Consider the following 18,655-nt stretch of genomic DNA (forward strand, 5'->3'; position numbering starts at 1 on the left):
CAACACTAGTTGTGACTTTTCTCGCTGATTTCTTACTAGTCCAACGCTAGTGAGAACTTATAAAAATGAGTTAGTCCAATACTAGATCCATTAGGTTATTTTCGCAATAGATTCATGTTTTGGTGTGACATTTATGGCATCTCATGCATTTTTTTTCTTATTTTTAGGTTATTTTCATTTGTATGATATTCTCCTCACTATTATTCCCTTATCCTCTATATGTTTGGACCATATCATTTTAAATTGCATCTCATTTTAGGATATTAGAAGTAAGTTAGTTCATTTGTTTGATTAGGTTAGAAGAGTAACCCTTCAAAAATGGGAAATGAATGAGTATGGTTTCTTAACTTTAACACGCTTTTACCCCCTTTATAAGAAGAAAAATTATGTTACGAATTTTAGTTTTCCGTATCCATTATGTTACATTTCCTCTCTTTTAGTTCATGTATAGTTATCTATATAGCATAATTTTTTTTCTTCGAGTCTCATCTTTTGCATATTCGTGACCTCTTTAAGGAATTATTTTTGGGCTTCACAATTAATGTAATTTGCACCAATTAAATTTTGAAGCAATATTTTATCCCTCTCAATACCCCTCTAGGTCTAAGTTTGCATTCATATAGAAGCATTCAAATGTGATAAGATTTGTAAGTTAGATTAAAAATTTTTTTGACTAAATCTAGCAACTAACCTTAATTAGGTTGAAAAAATGCCTTAGATTTAATCTTTGCTTGCCCTTCTTTCAATCATGACTTCCGAACTCTTTTCTCTTGTTTTTGAAGATCTGAAGTCGTCTAAAAGGGTTTTATTTATTTTTTCATTTAAAATATATTTTGGATGACTTGATATACTTAAACTTGATACCAAGTGGCGACTCTTTTTCTAAAAACCCTTTTTAAACTAATATTTTGGGCCCAAGCTGTCACATTATTTAAAGTCCCATTTTAGCCTCCTTTTTCTTTATTTTCTTAAAATTAAAAACTCGTTTTTAAAACACCCTTTTCTCTTTTATTTAAAAAATGGGGCGCGACAGATGCTCAATGATAATGGTGATTTGTATAGCTTTCTCAAACGATGAACTAGCCATTTTCTTCTTCCAATTTTCTCCCATTTTACCCATATTTTGAAGTTATTTCTGCCTTTTATTGTTGCTACAACATCCCGAAGTGGCCGTTGCTTTTCAATGGTCTATTAGTTCCTCACTTCCAAAATGTTTTCAATTGTATACTTTTTTCCCCTTTGGTTTCTGGAATGTTTATTTTTTTTGGACAGCATAAGGGAATTAAGGGCACCAAAATACTCTCTTTCCTCCAACATGCATTTTATAATATTACTTTTGATCAAAGGGGCTAACATTGTTAACCAACTATCAATTTCAAGGATGCTAAGCAAGATTATTAGGGAGGCTCAGTGATATTTCACAAAGTTTATGGGAGATTTATGAAATTACCCCTTTTATTTATCATGTAAATATTTTGCTTCCCTCTTTACTTTATTTTTTTAGTGAGTTTTTCTTATCATTCTTTTTATTTATCGTGTAAATAGTTTGTTTCCCTTTTACTTTAATAATGAAATGGTTTGGCAAACAAGGATCCAATGAGCACCCACTAAGAGGGAATTCAGGTTTTAGCCTTTTTTTTCCTCAAAAAGTGTAGTTAATTTAGGAAGTACCTAAATGCAGGGGGTGTATTAATTGTGACCATGCTATCAGCATGGTAAATTAAGTGTAATTTAGATGTTAGATTTTTGGCATATCTTGTCACTTTGATTTGTAAAATTATGTATTATTGCTTTCATTTGTAAATGGGATAATTTCATAAACCTCCCTTGAGATTTCTGACAATTTCACCAGCATCTCCTAAAGTTTGTAAAATTACACAAACCTCCACTGAGGTTAAGGTTTTGATAACAAAGTTAGTCTAATTAGAAAAAGTAATATTAAAAAAGTACTTTAAGGAAAGAGATAAAATTTTTATTCCATAGATACCCCTTATGCATGTATATAAGTCGTATTAGTAAATGAATAAAAAAAATTAAAAATTAGAAACAATTAATAGACACATTTAACCACTCAAAAAGTTCACATTTAATAAATTAAACAATACAAATAAGCAACAAAACTACACTAATGATTACAAAATTCAGTAAAACAGACTAGTCATTTCTTTTAACTTAATGTTTGCTATGATTCTTGTAATTTTGAATAGAAAAACTTTCAAATTTTGTCTATTTTTTTTCCTCCTTTCTCCTTATTTTCATGAAATTACTTTACAATTGTCTCCTTTATTTCCATAGAATTACTTTGCAATTATCACAACCTTAAGAGTTTCAAAGAAAATTGAAAAAAGGGAAAAGAAAGGCAAAATTCGAAATTATTTTTTGTTTAAAACTACAAGAATCATAGCAAATATTATGTTAAAAGAGATGACTAATTTATTTTGTTGAATCTTGTAATCATTAGTGTAGTTTTGTTACTTATCTATCTAATTTATTAAATGTGAACTTTTTGAGTGGTTAAATTTGAGTATTAATTGTTTTTAACTTTTAATTATTTTTATTCTTTTACCAATACGACTTATGTACATGCATAAGAGGTATTTATGGAATAAAAGTCTCTCTCTCTTTAAAGTACTTTTTTAATGTTACTTTTTCTAATTGGACTAACGTTGTTATCAAAACCTTAACCTTAGGGGAGGTTTGTGTAAGTTTACAAACTTTAGGGGAGACTGGTGAAATTGTTAGAAACCTTAGGGGAGGTTTCTGAAATTAAGTCACTCTATCCTATATCTAACATTATTGTATTGTATTTCGAATAACTTATAAACAACTTTAGTTCCATAAAATTCTTTTCCTAATACAAAATGTCACCATCTACTCAAATACCCATAGTGATGTTAGAAAGTGTGTCAAACTTAAATACATACCAAATCCTAGGTATTATTGAAAAGTAAAAGCTAAATCACTGCACTAAATCATATTTGTGCTTTTAATATAATATAGATATAGATATAAGATTAACTTATAAACCAACTACTAGTTAGGAATTTCTTGGTAGTGCCTCTTCTTGTCCTTGGTTTCAACTCTTTCATATGTATATATACACACACATATATGAATTTCATCGTATAAACCTCAAACAACTAGAAAACTTTATGGAATCCGAAATGTAATAGTTTGACCTGTCTTGGTCTTTTTAGTTATTATTGGCCCAAAGCTCCAGCAATTGGTTACTTAGACAATGGACTTGTTCAAAGTTTTTTTTTTTTTTTTTATATGGGATTTTTCAAAGCTGCTTGTCCTAGTGATTAAATTTGCCATATTTAGCAATTGAAAACCAAGTCGGGTGATTTAATACATTGATCAATACAGATATACCGACAGAAACACACAATCAGATAGAGATATCTATAGTGGAGCGACATACGGGCAACCACTTGAATGGGATGTGTTTGGGCAGGCTGTGGAACAAGCAACCGCCATGACTAAACAAATGCGGCGTTGTTGATCATGCTAAAATATTATACACCTTTGATAGCAATTGCTTTACATTCTTAACAGAATTACGCTGAATCCGGTTTTATAACTTGGAACAATTTTAAAATTACAATTGGTAGTATTATTTAGTCGTATATTATTAAAAAGTGCATGAAGTCGAAGAAAACAAATATGTTCATTTTTTGGTTTTACATTTGCTAGGCCAAGTGTGACACTATTTTCGGGTTGAACAGGTCGTCGATTATAATACGACTAAAGGTGAAGGAGAACAAGCAAAGCATATAGTGGCGAATTTTTCATTGGAATTGAAATGAATCAGTTGTGGAAAAAGGGAGTCAATAATTGTTAAATAACCAATATAAAATAATTGACATTTGAATTTTTTTTGTTCTAAATTCAGATTGCTGATATCAATGTGCGTACGTGGTGGTTAGTAGTATATATTCAAATGTAAATTTCAGATTAATGCTTTAATATCTTCACCTTATTGTGTTTTTTAAAACCAGTGAATGACCATTGTCTTAAGTTGATTTAATTGAACGGACTAGTTTTCCACAAAAAATTGTACTTTTAAATTTCAATATCGATGTGAATGCTGTATTGATAAATGATTTATAAAAATTCCTGTAAGTGATTTATGATCACAAAAATATATCTTGACCCGTAATAGTGATCGAAATCAAATCCACCCAAACTTTTATTTTTATCAAAAGATATCTCAATAAAAAATGTTATTGTATAAAATGATAATTCTACAATTGATATCAACTCTTTGCTTCTCATCTGAACTATCATATTCATTCCTATTCTTGTGTTGTCTGCGAGATATGTGATCAATCATTGAGCAAGCGATAAACTATGATTTTAAATTCGGACCGGGCCAGTTGGTCCAACTGATTGAATCGGGAATAGCTAGGCATTGGGTTTGAGCCTCTCCAAAAGCCTGCCTAACAAAAACTCAGTCAAACTTGATTAAAGCCCGGGTTTAGCCGGAAATCCACTAAACCGGTGAGAACTGGGGTTTTCATTTTTTTTTCTTGTTTTAGTTGAACTTTTTTTTTTGCGCTGACTTTTGGTTTACTTTTTTATTTTCATGAATTATATTGAAGAAAAAAAAATATAAATCAAGCTTAATTGATCTATCAAGCAAGATCTACTATAGATCTAATATCAAAATTCAAAAACCAAAAGAAAAAAGTTAGTAAGAGAGATGGAGAATAGAAACGAAAAAAAATGTTGATTTACGTTTTGAATCAAAAACTTTAAAAACATGAGAGGAAAGAATGTAAACAGTAAGATGATATGATATTTTCTTCTAGTAATAGAAGAAAAAAAGACAAAAATTAAAAGCAAAAAAGAGATTGATAAAAAAAAAAAAGAGACCCAGAAGAGGAATGAAAAGATGGAGAAAGATGGATAGTCATCGAAAAGACAGCAACTCTTCAATGTTTTTGGAGAAAACCTACTCCTAAGGCTCATCCAAACCAGCCTTTGCTGGCTTCACTACTTGGTATGCCATCTTCTCAATGATCCTTTTGCTGCTGCTTACCCAAGGATGAGTAGGCCGCAAGATGGTATTGCAGCGACCTGGGGCTCTGTTTCTTTCTTTTGTGGAAAACAGTACTAGGGTTAATGAAGTGAATGTTTAATAAACTTTTCTATTATTTTGTTTTGACTCCTAAATATTTTAAACAGCATATAATTACTCCTATAAGTTTTTCTAGATTTTCAATTGTAGGTTCAATTTCTTTACTTCTTCAAATAGATCTTACAAATTTTGTTCTAACCTTATCAATTTATATTTACAGCTTCTAGACATTAAATTTGAGTTAGGTTCGAAGGGTATTGTATAGTAGAATGTTTGGAAATAAAGGTTAATATATATTATCTAAAATTAATATATATTAATGACATCATGATGATATTGTCCAATTCTGAGATAAGTCTAACTCTAGTCGAATCCATTGAACCTGGCCCTTGGGCTCTGCCGAATCACTATCGGGTCTAAGTTTCAAAACATAGCCAAAAATATCACTCAGCAACTACTTTTGAAGCAAGCAACCACCATGACTAAAAAATTGTGGCGTTGTTCACAATGTTTTTGAATTCGGACCGGATCGATTGGTCCGACCGGTTCAATTGGAAACCGGTCAAGTGTCCAGTCCGAATTGCTCTAAAAACTCGGATGATAGAAACTCGGTCAAGCCCGGGTCAAAATCGGGTTTGACCGGAAACCGATAAAATCGATGAGAACCCGGTTTTTTTATTTGCCATTTCTGTTGCCTTTTTTTTTTTTCTTTGCCTATCTAAATTCCTCCTGATCTCTCACCTCTCTAAAACCCATTTTCACCTCCTCAGCTCCTTCAATTTAGCCACCATAATCAGTGCTTGATATCTTTTTCTAAATAAGATTTAATCTTAGACATGGGGAAAAGACCAAAAAAAAAAGAGAGATGAAGAAAAGAGCAGATTGAATGGACATGACTAGCTTGTCCACTTTGTTCTTGAAGTTGCAGTTAGAACCCAGAACAGACAAGACTTCAATGTCTATTGTAAAGCTTACTCTTGCAATGAATCCATGTCAAGAGAACTAAAAAATCAAGAGCATCGTCAAAAATTCGCTGGAAAACTTAAAGATTGCTCAACCTCTTCGAATTCGTCCATCTCAAAACACAGGAAATGTTTCTCAAAACATTCGGAGTGGTTGCCTAAGAGCTTTTGCCACCGATGGGCTTGAGACTTGAGAGTTTATGCGGCCTTCTATGGATTTTTTTTTTTTAAAAAAAAGAAAAAGAAAAAGGAAGAGTGGAATGAACGGAGAACAGGAACAAGAAAAGATAGCATTAGTTTAGAAAAGCCTTTGTCGGCGGTAAGAGGTAAAGCAGGAAGGAATTGGGGGAATATTAATGCAGAGTTCAAAAAGCTTTTTCAATATTGTATTCTAACCCCTTGGATATTGAAAAACTATTAACATACCTAGAAATGTTTCATAGTCTATAAATATTCTCCACAAATTTAACTTTGAACTTGTAAATATGCATTAAATTATATGAATTACTATTTGATTGTTCTAATTTCTTTGCACTTTCTTGTTAAACAGCTTTGAAACATCAAACACATATGTATACACCTTTATTGATATTAGCATGCTTTTAGATATTTTACATAATATTTTAATTTCTAAATAATTTTTATTAAACATTGAAGTTATGACAAATCTAAACTTATGAAGTTGTAAACCACCTATTTAAAGATATATTTTATATCTTATTTTGATTAAATATTATTAACAAATATTTATGACATATTTATGATGTCATTTAATTTGACCCCGGTTGAACCTGGTCGAACCCATTGACCCCTGACCCCTGAGTTCAGCCGGATCAATATCCAATCCGAGTCTGAAAACATAGGTTGTTCATCGTGCTAAAATATTATACACCATTGAAAGCTATTGCTTTAAATTCTTAACAGAATAACGCTGAATCTGGTTTATGACTTGGAACAATTCTCAAAGTACCATTAGTTAGCATTATTTAGTCGTATATCATTAAAAAGTGTGTGAAATGGAAATAAGAAAATTAGCAAGCTCACATTTGGTTACTTCTTCACAAAAAAAAAAAAAATGCTTTTGAATTTCACTATCAATGTCAAGATTGTATTAGTGGACAATTTGCAAAAATTCTTGCAAGTTACTTATTGTGCCGAAAATATGCCTTGACTCGTAACTGTAATCGAAATCAAATATGTCCAAATTTTTATTTTTATCCAAAAAAAAAGTCTCAATCAAAATATCCATTCCTGATTTCAACTTTTTGCTTCTCATCTGGACTATCATATCCATTCCTATTATTACGTTGTCGACAAAATACGTGATCAATCATCGAGCAAGCGATAAATCGCCAAACAACTACTTTTGGTAATCTTTTTTGAACCACGTTAATTTACTACATATACCTTTTAGAATATACATACATACATATATTACATGTTTCATTCTATGAACCTTAAACAGCTAGAAAACTTTATGGAATAGAAAACATAGTTTGACCTATCTAGGTTTTATTGGTTATTTTAGTCCCAAAACTTGAGCGATTGGATACTTCTTGTTCAAAGTTTTATTTTTAATTCTTTGAATATGGGATTAGTTCAAAGCTGCTTGTCCTAATGATTGGACTTGCAATATCTAGCCAGTGAAAGCCAAGAGGGGTGAATTTATAACATTGACCAATAGATATATACCGACAGAAACACACAACCAGCTACTACGCGAAAGGGATCGATGTGTTTGCACAAATTGTGGAAGCAAGCAACCACCATGACAAAACAATTGTGACGTTGTTCATCATGCAAAAACATCATACACCTTTGTAAGCTATTGCTTTAAATTCTTTAAAAAAAATTACGCTGATCAGGTTTTATGACTTCGAACAAATTTTAAAGTACCATTAGTGGCATTATTTAGTCGTGTATCATTAAAAAGTGCATGAAGTGGAAGTGAGAAAATTAACATGTTCACATTTGACATTTTTGGGTTCAACAGGTCGTCGATTATAGTACAGCTAAAGGTGAAGAAGAACAAGCAAAGTGTATGGTTGCTAACTGTTCAATGATATTGAAATCAATCAGTTGTGGAGAAAGAGCGTCAATTATTCTTAAATAACCAATATAAAATAATTCACATTTGACATTTTCTTGTTCTAAATTCAGATTGCTGATATCAATGTGCGCTTATCGTGATTAGTAGTATATCTTGAAGTAGATTTTTGGATCAATATTTTAAAATTTTTAACATATTGTGTTTTTTTACAACCAATGGATGACTAGAATTTCAAACTAACTTAATTGATAAAAAAGAACTATTTTTTCACAAAAAATCACTTGTTTGAATCCCACGACAATCTGTAAGAATTCTTACAATTGACTTATAGTTTCGAAAACATGTTTTGTCTCGTGGTGGTGATCGAAATCGAACTCACCAAAACTTTTATTCCTATCCAAAAAAAAAAAAGTCTCAATCAGAAATCTTGCACTGTTGTGGCATCCTTTCCGGAAATAGTAGTATGTAGCACACTTAAAAATATAACTTCCATTGCGTTTCCCGTTGCTCCCATACACAAGTTATATTAGGTATCTCCTACCCAATATTTGTTCGATGCTCAACCACAAGATAGTGCAACTATCTATGAACAAAAGATGGTACAAATCCTTGTCCTGTGCTTTCCTCCAGAACTAGATTTCAAAGTCAAACTGTAACGTTTTGCAGTAGAGTTATGTGATTCTACTTGAAATACAAAATCCATATTTGGTAAACAAAGACGGGGTACCACTATCTTTTGTTCGGTGCCCAATTAGAAGATAGTGGAAATTTTTACAAAATAAAAATGATACAAATACTTGTCTCGTTCTTTCTTCATTAACAAGATTTCCAAGTTCAAAGAGTAGAATTTCATACAAGAGTTGAATGATCCTACTTGAAATATAAAATCCATGTATTGTGATGCAATTTGGAATAATATTATAATTAGTTGTTGCCTGAAAATTTAAAGGTAGCTAGCATGATTATCTAAAACTTACTTATAGAGATACAACGATTAACGCTTCTAGGCTAGAGTTTTTTTTTTTTTTTTTTTGGTGGGGGGGGTTACTTCAAAGACGGAGAAGGGATACTTAGTCTAAATTTTATTATGATGAAAATAAAAAATACATGGAGGAGGACAAAAACCTGACCTCCGATACAATACTTGGAATGGGAAAATACAATAATAAAAAACGAAGTACTACTGTAGTACAATTATACGATAATTAAATCTGCACAATCTGAAGCAATTTTGGCTCGAATGTCATTCCCTCACGGATAAGGATAGCTGTTGTTGAGGATGAGATTGTAAACATGCCAAAGCATTACCTGACGAGTAGGTATCCCCGAAAACTTGACTCGAGGAACCAATTATTTGGGACAACAGTAATCTAATCCTTTTCAGATCAAAGTATAATGGCCAAGAAGAATGACTGAATGAGAACCCGAATTCAGCAAAGAAAGTAAGGCTCGAGAAAATCTCAACTGGAGGGGAGAGTTGAATCTCAGGAACATGATCAAATTGTGGTGCTACAATCAACCGTTGAGATAAAGGAAATGTCACAATAATTTCGGTGCTGCATTATGACCAATAAAAGAGTGCGTATCAGTTTTTGCAGACGCGTTTTAGCAGAACAAATAGGTCAGCATCTTTGCGAATTTCTTGATCAAAGATTGAGCAATTCTCTTCAAGTTTCTTAGTAAATAGATCGAACACCTGATCCACAATGTCTGTTTCGAAATGATCTTTGATGAAGCCTTCACAGATAGATCTGGTCTGCAAGCAAGTCATTTTTGCATCAAAAGGCAAGTGCTGCATTGGGTGATCCAATATCTTTATTCTTTCATCTCTAAAATGGCCATTCGCTTTTATAGCCTGGTCCAATTCTTCAATTGATGGAAAGTGCATTGGCAAGTTGAATGAATGCACTTTTTTCTTGACTGATAAATCCCTGCAGCATACACAAACGAGCAGCCACAAAGTCAGAAGAAATCATTTGAACTGATGACAGTGACCCCAATGTTTGCATTGCAGATCAAATTAGTAAACTAGATTATTAATTAAAATATCTAAAATGAAGAAAAAGAATATGAAAATTTTCAGATCCTACCAAGTAGGCCATCTCAAAAAGACATAATCCTAACAGCTCTTGGAGGAACCCTGCACCAGTATTAAAGGGAAGGGCGCCACTCGAATACACTACAAGAAATTTGGCCTTTCGTGACAACATTCTCAGTGACATCAGAAAAAGTAGTCACAGTTGAGCAAATTTATTGACGACTTTTGATGTTATCATAAATGACCGAGGGTAGACTCATCATTAGTAACAACACGGGATTAATCGTCACAATATAGGTGGTGCGCAACTGGCCTGTGTGGTGGGAAATTAGCATCATGACGACTTGAAAAAATATTGTCACTGAAATAGGCCCTATAGTGACTACTTACAATATTATCACAATGTGGTTACCCATTCAAAGTTAGTGACAACAATTAGTCGTTACTGTCTAAAGTAATTGTTCCTAACTCACTTTCATTAATATTCTACTATGCCACCCAAAATTTTTCAATATTGCCCCATAAATTTTATTAATTCTATTATGGCACCCTATCTTTTACATTTTAACCCCGTATATGGTAAACTAATTTCATTAACTCTACCATGACACCTTATCTTTTGCAATTTAGCCTCATGTGTAATAAACCAATTTCATTAATTCTATTATGACACCCTATCATTTACAATTTAGCCTATGTTTTTCATTAGTAAAATGGGGAAGGTATTGTAAAAAAAATGTATACATATTTTATAATTGTTCCAACATCGTCACTGTCGCTCAACCGGTTCAGAGGTAGTGACAACAATTAGTTGTCACTGTCTAAAGTACTTGTTCCTTGATCATTTTCATTAATTCTATTATGGCACTCTAACTTTTGCAATTTAGCCCCAAATGTAATAAAAAAATTTCATTAATTCTACTATAACGCCATAACTTTGGTAATTTAGCCCCATATGCAGTGCACTAATTTTTTTAATTCTACTATTACACCCTAGCTTTTGTAATTTTGCCCCATATGTAGTATACCAATTTCTTTAACTCTACCATTGCACCATAACTTTTGCAATTAAGCCCTATATCTAATTCGCCAATTTCATTAAATCAACTATGGCACTCTAACTTTTGCCCTATATGTAATATACAAATTTCATTATTTGTACTATTGCACCCTATGGTGTTGCAATTTAGCGCTATTTTTATTAGCAAACTATATAAGGTATCTTAATAAACTATATATGTATACATATTTTATAATTTTCCCAAACTTAGGTAATAATTTGTTATAAATGTAAAAAAATTCATACATTCCCCATTTATCCAAATGACAACATGGTGAAAAATTAATAATTTAGATAATCTAAAAATAGAGGTAGTCAATAGTAGAATTTAACAATAAAACTTAACACGAAATTAAGTCTAATCCTAGCATTTGGATGATCAAAAGGTTGTTATTAATTATAGAAGCCATATTTATCATTTATGAATTGGTACATATACCAAATAAATAGATTTAGCATTTTGTACATGTATTTGCAAACTATTTTGATTGTTCAATCAACTAATTCAATTGTCAGGTCTTGTGAGACTGCAAGTCATACATAATTGATAATACCACAAAATGAGTACCAAAAAGATTTTAATTAAAAAAGTGCTTTTTTTTAATCGTAAACATATTTCTAACAACATTTTTATTTTTTGAACTATTTTATTGTATAATAAATTAGAAAAAGTCCTATATTAGTTAAAATTGGTAAAAACAAAATCTGCCCAAACACACTAAATTGTCATATTCTATTATTTTAACACAATCTGAGAGTAAAAAAATAAAATTTAAAACAATAGAAAAACTTAATTACATAATGATGAGAAAAAGAAAAAAGAGAGAGATAGGTGAAAGGACAAAGAAAGCATGCACTTCTTGTATCTAAATAAGGAAAAGACGTGCTTTTTATATGTACGGAACTAAGAGCGGCAAACTAAAAAATTCAAGTGGCGTGGCGGGCTGAAGGGACTTTAGGGAAACGACACCGTTTGATTCTATGTCCTAATGACTTAGCCAAAATTTAAGACATCTAAAACACAACATACCAATTCACAAACCTCTCACCCCCATCAAAAATGGCTTCACCGCCGCTCTTCCTGTAGTTACCGTTATCCCTCTTGAGAATGAAATGGAGGCCGACGCCAACTCCCTCCCTCTGCCTGACGTCATGAAAGCCCCAATCCGGCCCGACATCCTCCAAGACGTTCATCGTGACATCTCCAAGAACTCTCGCCAACCCTACGCTGTCTGTGACGGCCCCACCTTCCCCTAAGGCGAACCAAAAGGGTTTGGCGGGTCGCCTGCCCAACTCTCGCCGGAACTCACTCACTTACTACAGCTCTTAAATGAAATCGGAATAAAATCACAAGAATAAATAGGGCAACGATCCAAAACTTAAAGCGAACCTTATATACATTTCCAACCCAAAAGAGAGTATAAACATCGAATATACAAAGGTTCTCAATCCTTCATAGGTCTAGCCCATGCCAAGCACTGGGGCGAGAACCATTAAAAAAAAAACAAAAGAACTAGACTAGGCTAGTCTATGCTCTCATCCTGTTCGCCGTCCCCTGTTAAGGAAAACAAAACTAAAGGGGTGAGCTAAAAGCTCAGTGAGGTTCCGAACACATAATCAAATAATCATTTCAACACATGAAACATGGAATATCAATAATTCAAGAAACATTTACAATGGAAAGCGATAGTAATACATTCATTAAAAGGATACGAGCTCACAAGGAGCCATAAATTCGTTCATTCGTTCGTTCTCCTGACATTTCCCCTTATTCCGCCATTCTTTTGAAGAATGTATTTTGTAATTAAAACCCTCGTTCGTTCTTTCGTTCGTTCATTCACCCCCTTCCCGGCCGTTGGCCAATGTCCACCCATCCGGACGTTGTCCGGACTACAAGGTAATACTCGAGTATACCAAACGTTCACCCAGGGTCACCATATCGCCCGACCGAGTCCGCTTCTGGTTCGAGTCGATTGGTAACGAAGGGTAGGGTCCAATTCAGCCAAAAGGCGTACATCATGCGCAACTAATGTATTAATCAATAAAATATTGAAAATTTAACGTTTCATTTAGGTCGAGTGCGATAATGTACACGCTCGTCTGGAAAATTCGTTTGGAAATCATTGGAAACATTTAACACATGATCAAACAATAACAACAAGTCATGAAGTCAAGAGAGATATAACAAACAAGGAACACTCACCTATGTACGCAAAACAACTTGCAAAATATCCTTCCGGATATTATCCTTAGTCACCGAAAAAATCTAAAGTTAATGAGACAGAATATTACAGCTCATCTAGCATAAACAATTTGGTATTTAAAGTGAAACGAGGACATTTAGACCCGTAGAAAAAATAATTAGGGTTTCGTAGACCAAATGTAAAACCAAAATCAAAAAGATTATAAAATTTTTCAATGAAAACACTTGAACCAAAGACAAGTCGGAATCCAACTAGATAGGCTAAGAAATACTGTTTTCGGAATCATTTATATGGTTCAAAATCATCTCATATTCAAGTAGATTTTATAAACTAAAGGTCTTAATGAAATTCATGTAAAAAGGAGAACAAAGTACCCAAGAAAATCCTAAACCACTTCTCTTTATTTGGTAAGAGTAAGCAAACATTTGGAGTTTCCAATTGAAGAAGGACCATGTTTTAAGATGGAAAAACAGTCATAGTATTTGCCAAATGAAAATATACAAGTTGAAATAAAAAAATTAGTCCTTGAGCGAAAATTTGGGCAGCACGCCCTTTGTATTTACCTATTTTTCAACCATTTATGGCTTCATTATTTTTCTCAATCAATCCCAACATTACACACAACATAAACAACCACTCAATATGCTCAAGACAATACGAGGACAAAAATTTAAGCTAACAACAAGTGTGGAAACGAAGTTTACAAAAGACAGTTTTGACGGATTTTTTGCGGAATGGGTACATCCGACGCTACGCTTATCGAATCGCAGTGAAAATTATACCATTTCGAAGCTAAGACAGGGGGCTACAAGGTTGAAGAAGGCCACTCAGTCCAGTTTGTAATGTATCTAGGTCAAATTTACCAAAACAACCCCAGATTTTCCAATTCAAAGTTTACTATGGCAGTCCTGACTCCTTCAATCATATCTCAGAATATACAACTCCAATTCAAGTGATTCTAAAGCCATTTGAAAGCTAAGATACAAGGCTATAAGTCTTAAGAAAACATTGACAGCCAAATCAGTAGTATTCCTGGTCAAAACAACTAATTACAGAAGCTGATTAGTATGTTCGGATAGAAACAGGGCAGCAAGGGTATTTCGGTCTTTTCATAGGCTACGTTGCTCTGATTGAGGTGAAATTTTGGAGACTACTATAAAATATCATTCTCTACAACTTTCATGTTTTAATCCAAGGCTAATTTAACCTCTAACATGGAGCACTAAAACCGAACAGAATTGAAGTCATATTTGCCAGAAATCTGGAATTTTTGGGTTCAATGGAAACTTTCTTCATTTCTTGCTTCAATCACTACCAAAGCCCCTTATAGAATCTCAGATACAACATATATTAACCATACAACAAGTATAGGCAGCAAACTTTCAAACCCTAACTCATAGATCAAAAAAAATATATACACTATCCACCCAAATCTTGATAATAGCTATCATCCACCACAAATTTAAGGTGCTAAGCCAATTTAAACAAGATCAAGAGTAAGAAATGGGGAAATCATCATCCTTATCTTGCTTAATTGTTTACCAAGAGCAACCCTAGCTTCCCCTTCAAAATTTCACCAACACCTCACTAAATAAACACTCAAGGATAGCTTTAATCGGTTTAGTTTTCTTTCTTTCTCACTTGGTGGCTAGATTCAAGAAGAAATGGAGCAGCTTTCTCTTGGTGTTTTTTCCTCTCTCTCTCTCAGCCAAGCAGCAAAAAAAATTAAGAAGAAAGATGGCTCCAAGTGATAAGAAGGCAAGAAAAAAAAATTAACAAAAGAGCCATAGGGTGGTGACACAAAGCCACACAATTTTCTCTCTCTCTCCCTTGCATTTTTTGCCCTAAATTTCGGTCAAAGCTGGCTCGAAATAAGGAGATATTTTGCTCAAATATTAATGAGCTCATGTGGTAAGAAAGTGGTGGTCAAGTGGTGCGTTCAATCGGTAGTGCGCAGTACCCGTCGGTTCGCGCCGTTTTTCCTTAAATCAGACGTATTAGGGTTTTTACTTCCTATTCACTAACTTTATATCATTGCTTCTAGTCACATATTATTTTTAACCTAAAAGTCACTCTTAATCACCAAATTTGATTCTCGCTCCGTACCGGATAATTACACTACGGATACACGTGAAATCCCTAACTTGCTCTAACTTGAAAACGAAAAGTGAAACCCTACTTTCTAGGTTTATTTGCACTTATTGTGGAATGATTGTGTAGTAGGACTATAATAAAATCATAAATTTCAAATAAAAGGGAATTTTTAAGAAAAATGTGAGGCTTTTACAATTCTATAAATCGAATTTAGGGTTTTGGTTAAAATGTGAGAAATTTGAGAAAACGTCAGTCGCAAGTGAAACTAGGGTTTTGATTAGACTTTTACGGTTTCTAGTCTTTTAAACAAAACAAGGTTTTAAATCAAATACAAAGAAATAACTTTAGTTTCTTCTTTAGAACAAAATAATGTTTTAAAATAAAAATATACTAAAGAAACCGTAATATCCTTTTTGAGACTAAACAAAAGGCGATCCTAAAAGTTGGGGTATCACAATCTCCCCTCCTTCAAAGAATGTCGTCCTCGACATTTTTTTTTAAAAGGTGATTTAGCATGTAACACAGTAAATTGACTAAAATAACAAGATATAACACACCAAATATACAAGGAGACATATACACAATATGATGCACCATATACACCAAGAGATATTTCAAGTTGGACAAAGTCAAGTGCAGCAGATACTATATATGTAGGTATTAACATACCACAAGTAAATAACATGTAGGAATAATGCAAGGGCGAAACGAAAGAAAACGTAACTTGTCGTCCCACACTCAGCTAAGATGACCCCGTCCGGTCTCTCACGTCACTTTCTATCCCAACTATACATCTGTTGACCTCTAGAACTCATTCTAGCCAGACAAAACCTGTTCATGTTCCCGAAAAGCAAGTCTCAAGTACTTAATACCGTTTCAACTTTGGAGTACTCGGACACGAGAATCCGAAATAAGACAATTCACATCTCGAGCTGGCCAGTCTCAAGAGTAAACTATCTGCAATCGAAATTCCTACCCGACATACCTATCTATGGTCCTTAGATACCAAGAGAAAGATTTAGGACCTATAACACTTCAGGGTTCATATCTTATGTTCGAACGAGCACTTAGCCCTTCATACTGATTCACCACTTAGCCCATGCTCACTCCGCGTAGAGACCACGCGAAGCAGCTATAGGTTTTATACCTCAATCGCTTCACTTTCAAATCAAATCGAATCCCACAGTCCGGTATCCTAAACTTTAAGCCTAGGATACACTATAGAGATCTGAAACCTAAGCTCTGATACCATCTGTGACGGCCCCACCTTCCCCTAAGGCGAACGAAAAGGGTTTGGCGGGTCGCCTGCCCAACTCTCGCCGGGACTCACTCACTTACAACAGCTCTTAAATGAAATCGGAATAAAATCACAAGAATAAATAGGGCAACGATCCAAAACTTAAAGCGGAACTTATATACATTTCCAACCCAAAAGAGAGTATAAACATCGAATATACAAAGGTTCTCAATCCTTCATAGGTCTAGCCCGTGCCAAGCACTGGGGCGAGAACCATTAAAAAAAAAAACAAAAGAACTAGACTAGGCTAGTCTATGCTCTCATCCTGTTCGCCGTCCCCTGTTAAGGAAAACAAAACTAAAGGGGTGAGCTAAAAGCTCAGTGAGTTTCCGAACACATAATCAAATAATCATTTCAACACATGAAACATGGAATATCAATAATTCAAGAAACATTTACAATGGAAAGCGATAGTAATACATTCATTAAAAGGATACGGGCTCACAAGGAGCCATAAATTCGTTCATTCGTTCGTTCTCCTGACATTTCCCCTTATTCCGCCATTCTTTTGAAGAATGTATTTTGTAATTAAAACCCTCGTTCGTTCTTTCGTTCGTTCATTCACCCCCTTCCCGGCCGTTGGCCAATGTCCACCCATCCGGACGTTGTCCGGACTACAAGGTAATATTCGAGTATACCAAACGTTCACCCAGGGTCACCATATCGCCCGACCGAGTCCGCTTCTGGCTCGAGTCGATTGGTAACGAAGGGCAGGGTCCAATTCAGCCAAAAGGCGTACATCATGCGCAACTAATGTATTAATCAATAAAATATTGAAAATTTCACGTTTCATTTAGGTCGAGTGCGATAATGTACACGCTCGTCTGGAAAATTCGTTTGGAAATCATTGGAAACATTTAACACATGATCAAACAATAACAACAAGTCATGAAGTCAAGAGAGATATAACAAACAAGGAACACTCACCTATGTACGCAAAACAACTTGCAAAATATCCTTCCGGATATTATCCTTAGTCACCGAGAAAACCTAAAGTTAACGAGACAGAATATTACAGCTCATCTAGCATAAACAATTAGGTATTTAAAGTGAAACGAGGACATTTAGACCCGTAGAAAAAATAATTAGGGTTTCGTAGACCAAATGTAAAACCAAAATCAAAAAGATTATAAAATTTTTCAATGAAAACACTTGAACCAAAGACAAGTCGGAATCCAACTAGATAGGCTAAGAAATACTGTTTTCGGAATCATTTATATGGTTCAAAATCATCTCATATTCAAGTAGATTTTATAAACTAAAGGTCTTAATGAAATTCATGTAAAAAGGAGAACAAAGTACCCAAGAAAATCCTAAACCACTTCTCTTTATTTGGTAAGAGTAAGCAAACATTTGGAGTTTCCAATTGAAGAAGGACCATGTTTTAAGATGGAAAAACAGTCATAGTATTTGCCAAATGAAAATATACAAGTTGAAATAAAAAAATTAGTCCTTGAGCGAAAATTTGGGCAGCACGCCCTTTGTATTTACCTATTTTTCAACCATTTATGGCTTCATTATTTTTCTCAATCAATCCCAACATTACACACAACATAAACAACCACTCAATATGCTCAAGACAATACGAGGACAAAAATTTAAGCTAACAACAAGTGTGGAAACGAAGTTTACAAAAGACAGTTTTGACGGATTTTTTGCGGAATGGGTACATCCGAGGCTACGCTTATCGAATCGCAGTGAAAATTATACCATTTCGAAGCTAAGACAGGGGGCTACAAGGTTGAAGAAGGCCACTCAGTCCAGTTTGCAATGTATCTAGGTCAAATTTACCAAAACAACCCCAGATTTTCCAATTCAAAGTTTACTATGGCAGTCCTGACTCCTTCAATCATATCTCAGAATATAC

The 18,655-nt window shown here is 33.8% G+C and overlaps 1 pseudogene; it reads right to left on the reverse strand.

Moving 5' to 3' along the window:
• Window positions 1-9,680: 9,680 nt before the first annotated feature.
• LOC140038922 (loganic acid O-methyltransferase-like) overlaps window positions 9,681-18,655 on the reverse strand; it is a 79,699-nt pseudogene continuing 70,724 nt past the window's right edge.

This window comes from Coffea arabica, chromosome 1c (genome assembly GCF_036785885.1).
Source record: "Coffea arabica cultivar ET-39 chromosome 1c, Coffea Arabica ET-39 HiFi, whole genome shotgun sequence".
In the NCBI taxonomy this organism is placed as follows: Eukaryota; Viridiplantae; Streptophyta; class Magnoliopsida; order Gentianales; family Rubiaceae; genus Coffea; species Coffea arabica.